This window comes from Sus scrofa, chromosome 8, assembly GCF_000003025.6.
Source record: "Sus scrofa isolate TJ Tabasco breed Duroc chromosome 8, Sscrofa11.1, whole genome shotgun sequence".
NCBI classification, from domain to species: domain Eukaryota; kingdom Metazoa; phylum Chordata; class Mammalia; order Artiodactyla; family Suidae; genus Sus; species Sus scrofa.
This window is the reverse complement of record NC_010450.4, coordinates 123,950,521-123,955,733: the sequence shown is the minus strand read 5'-3', so window position 1 is coordinate 123,955,733 and position 5,213 is coordinate 123,950,521.

Here is a 5,213-nt window from a genome sequence, read left to right as displayed (position 1 = left end):
CTACCTACAGACTCTCTGGACAGCTCAAAGGAGGCAAGGGTAGGGAAGAGGTGGGGCAATCCTTTTGAGTGAGTCCTTCTTGCTCTAGGCTGCTTATCTGCATACCGTAGATGGTAGTATTACTGTTCCTTTATTCTGCAAGGCAGGCAAACCAGTGAAAGCAGCACAAAGTATTTTAAAACTTGGGGACTTTCATTTGTTTCAAAGAAAAAAATTGATTTCCATCTTTGTAAAGGATAACTTCAAGAGCTTATTTCATTACAATATAAATTATGAAATGATGTCCAATTTTAAGTCTTGAATGTAGTAACTTCTGCTATGTATATTATATAATATATATGACAAAGTCTCTGACAGAATTTATATATATCTTCATATTTCTTTGTGTCAGAAACTGCAGATTTCCCTCCCTAGTGCCCTTTCTTTATATACTTTTAGCTTGGTCCATGGTTATGCAAAATAAAGATAACTCATCTACATGTATAGGCAAAACAATTAAAGAAAGGTTGCTGCTGCTTCTAGAACTGAAACCAATGGCTGTTCCAGCCAAGCACTCTCTGCAGCAGACTTTTCCTCTGTCTTAAGCCATTACTATTTTGCCTTTTTCTGTTACTCCCGAGTGGGAAGCCTTTCACTCCTTGGATGATGGAATCATCATGAAACAATTAGGAGTCTGGATAGAATAAAGTACTTTAGATCCATAGTGAGATGTCCAGGTTTGATTCTTGCCTCTGCTTCTTTCCAAGTGTGTATCTCTGGGCAGCTCACTTCATCTTACTTTCTCTATTTGTTTAATGAGATGGTCATTCCTATTTGACTAAGGAATTAAAGAAATAGTGAAATATTTGGGATCAGCAATTCCATCCCCACAAAATGATCAAATATCAACCAGCATGCAGATGAACATCTGAGGCATCTACTTGTACATTTAATAAGGAAAAAAAACACTTTAAAATTTTTATCTGAACATTTAGGTAAGTAGATTTCAGAGTCTTTTTTATAAAATAAAATTCACATCTTCTACTTTGTTAAAATTTCGCTTTAGGTAGAAGCTCAGTCTCTTAGAACCTCAGTATTAACATGAATTTCTTTGATCATTTAACTTTACCTTGCACTTAGCTAACTGCCACTCTGATTTGATCACCATTTGCTAACATAAAAAATTATAGATTTATTTAAAAGTCCAATAGAATAAAGGCAAAAAATTTGTTTTGCTTTTGTGTCTCACTAATAAAATTACTACAAGGACAGTAACTTCACTATATGTAATACACAATTAATGACAAATCTTAAGTCACATTTGATAGGAGCTTTAGAGTATTTATTCAATCAATGTATACAAGTAAAGTATTTATCTACCTTACACTGTCCAGAAAATGTAAATTTGCTTTAAATATCCAGAAACTAAAGCTCCATAATATAAAAAAAAAAAACCTTACAAATTATGTGTTACACACAAACTAAAATGCTTATGCCCGTGTTGAATTTCGCCCAATACTTACCTTCCAGATCTAGATGCTGGTATTACTCTTGCTTTATAAAAAGTTACTACTTTATTTTATAATATATATATATGTATACATATCGTGTCAAATAATTTAAATTAAGTTTATATGTTTAATAACTCTTTGAGAACAAGGAGCTTATCTTTTCCTTGTTTACTAAATTGGCCATTTATTTCTAAGAGGACATTAGAACTGAAGACATCAAAAGTACATTGCCAGAGTTCCCCTGGTGATACAGGGGTCTAAGGATCCAACATTGTCACTGCTGTGGCTTGGTTGCTGCTGTGGTGTGGGTTCAATCCCTGGCCCAGGAACTTACACATGCCATGGTGCAGCCAAGAAAGAATACATCACCCCCTCCCAGTTAAAAATAATCATAAAATATCTCTTTTTACCACATGGCAAATATTATACTTCGAGCATAATAGGCAACTTGATTTCTGACAACTTTTCTGTGACACCTTGAGTTTCAGAATTTCAAGGAATAGCATAAGAAAAATATTTTGAACTAAATTATCTCACTGGAGATTGATTAATATTGAGGAGGTATTAGAAGAAATTGCAAGTTAATGTTTCTAACCTACCTTAAGTTATATAATAAAAGATAGATAAACTACATATCACAAACTCTCATTTCTCATGTGTTAAATTTACATTGGTTAGTAAATAGCTTCTAAAAAGGACTGAAAAACCCTTCTTTAGTAATCTTTAGTTATCACTAATTATTAGCTTCCAGTTTAAACATAACAAAAGAACAAGTCAAGTTGGAGAGAACAAGTATTTCTGATGATTGTCTTTTCTTTTCTTTCTTTTTTCTTTTTTTTGCTGGCGGGGGGGGGGGTGTACCCATGGCATGTGGAAGTTCCCCAGCCAGGGGTTGAACCTGTGGTGTAGTTGTGGCCTGCACCACAGCTGTTGCAATGGCCATATTCTTAACCTGCTGCACCACAGGGGAGCTTCCTCTGATGATTTTTCAATATACCTTCCCCAGGGAGGAATTTTGCTTTAGGTAGATATACTCAGTCTGTTACTTAGGACTGTGAAAACAGTTAGGAAAAGATATATTCCTTTCAAAATACAGGCGTTGTCACTTTCTACAATCTCTTCGTAGAAGTATGCTTGGGTATCATCAATCTTGACTGTAAAATAATGTTAAATGACTCTTCTGCTGAATTAACCCACTATCCTTTATTATTCCTTTTCTGCAGCCTCCTCTAAATTTTGTCTGATTTTAATACCACTGTGTCTTATTTAATCTTATGCGAGCTGGCTTCTCCCCCAAACATTTTACTAAATTTATTCTTTTGGAAAATATTCATTATTTCATAGTAACTAAAATCTTTCTTACTTAATCCTCTTGGATTATTCTGGTTATGCAGGATTGGTAACTATCTCTTCTTGTTTGTTACCGTGTTTTCTAGGATCAGGTTTCCATTTGTTTATTAGGATATTCATTCACTTCCTCCCAATGTACTCTTCAGGGTTTGATTAGTTAGGTACAATGTTCAGGGGGGAGTAGTTGCATTACAGCATCAGTCAAGGTATTGGTTTTTCACTTACTCTGGATGTATGCCTGTTTATATGATAGTCACATTTCCATTGACCTATTAGGTAAATATTTATGGGGCACTCATTTTGTGCCAAAGGACTCTGGTAGGGATACAGCGATGAGCATTCAAAATCTGCTTGCTGAAGTGAACTCTCGAGGACTCAAGCAAACATTAATTCACTCACTCATTCAAAAATACAATTCATAGGATGCATATTATGTGTTAGGAACTAGTTTGGTGAAGAAAAAAAAGTCCCTGTCTTCATGGAGTTTATATTATGCTGGGGAAAGCAGACAGTAAAATAAGTTGAAAACATAATATTAAGAAGGTTATGCATGCTATGAAGACTGTCAAATCAGGATAAAGTTTAGAGGTGAGAGACGTGGATTTTTAGGTAGGGTTTTTAAGAAAGGCCTGTTTAAAAGAGGTGTTTTTGGAGTTCCCATCCTGGCTCAGCAGTAACAAACCCGATTAACAATCAGGAGGACCCAGGTTTGATCCCTAGCCTTGCTTAGTGGGTTAAGGATCCGTCATTGCCATGAGCTGTGGTCTAGGTCACAGATGTACCTTGGATCCCACAACGTTGCTGTGGCTGTGGTGTAGGCTGACAGCTGCAGCTCTGATTGGATCCCTAGCCTGGGAACTTCCATATGCTGCAGGTGCCCACCTAAAAAAACAAAAACAAAGAAATAAAAAGGGTTCTTGAGATGAATTAGTTGGAAATGGGGGAGTAAGGTATGCGAATTCATGAAGAAAACCATTTCCAGCAGAGGAAACATGAAGTGTGAAGTCTTCATGTGAGGTTTTGTTTTGTGTACTTCACATGAAAGAAAGCCACTGAACCAGAAGGGAGTGAGGGAAAAAATGAGATTAGAGTTAGAGCCAGGCAAGTTAGCTCATTTGGAGCTTTGCAGATCCTTTTAGAAGTTTTATTTTAATTATAGTGGACGCCACTGGAGAGTTTTATGTATCCTTTTAACTGTTTTGCAGAAAATGGACTAGAGGAATGAGAAAGGATGCAAAGAGACCAGTCAGAACCAATACATTAAATAGTCCAAGGAAGACATGAGGGGAGCTTAGCTAGGGCAGTGAAAGTTATTAAGAGGTCTTATTCAGGATATATTTGATAGGTGTATATTCTATAAATGGCTGGTAGCTTGGGGTAGTATCGTATAATAAAGACAGTCAACAGTTATAATTCCAGGGTCATTCAGGACTGAGGAGGACAAGATTTATTTTTACTATTTGCTAAAGTAAAAAGACTGAGAGAACAGGCAGGTATGGGGTGGGGAATTAAGAGTTTGGGTTTGTTTATGTTAAATTTGCCAGTTTACTAAGTATCTGAGGGCAAATGTCAAGTGGGTTTTTGGATATGCTGACCCGAAGCTTGGGGGAGGTGCAGCATTAAAAATGTATATTTGCCTGTGGTCAGTCATGGGCCTGGCTAAGCACTAGGAGACTGAATGTTGATGCAAAAGTCCAAACTGAGTTCTGGACATTGTGACATTTAGAAGTCAGCAGTAGGTGGATGGGTGAGGAAATTAAAATGAAATAATGAAGTAGGAATAAAGTCAGGAATGCGTGGTATCTGGGGCCATTTGTGAAGAAAGTATTGCAAGAGGGAGTCAGTCATCAACTCTGCCTAATGTTGTAGAAGAGCTGAGTAAATTATTTCTGGAGAATTGTCTTTTAGGTTTAGCCACGTGGAGGTTCCTGGTAATCTTCCTATAAATGTTTTCAGAAAAGTATGGGTAATAGAATGAATAGGGTAGGTTTAAGAAAGCATTATAACTGAAGAACAGATACAGCTAATATATAGATAACTCTGTTGAAGTTTTCTATAAGGTTGATAGCTGGGAAAGACTATTGAGTAAAAGGAAAATTATTTGAGTTTTTTAGATAGGAAAAGTGATAGGTTAATTCTGGAGATAAAAATGAAAACAGCAGATGTAAGTATGTGAAAATGGTGATTTGGTTGTGGGGGAAAAACAACAACACAGTAGTCCATCATCAAATCCCAGAGTGCTGTTAAGATGAGCAGGAATCTACCTTTTTTTTTTTTTTTTTTGGTCTTTTTGTCTTTATGTCTCTTGAGGGCCACACTTGTGGCATGTGAAGGTTCCCAGGCTAGGGGTCCAATTGGAGCTGTAGCCACCGA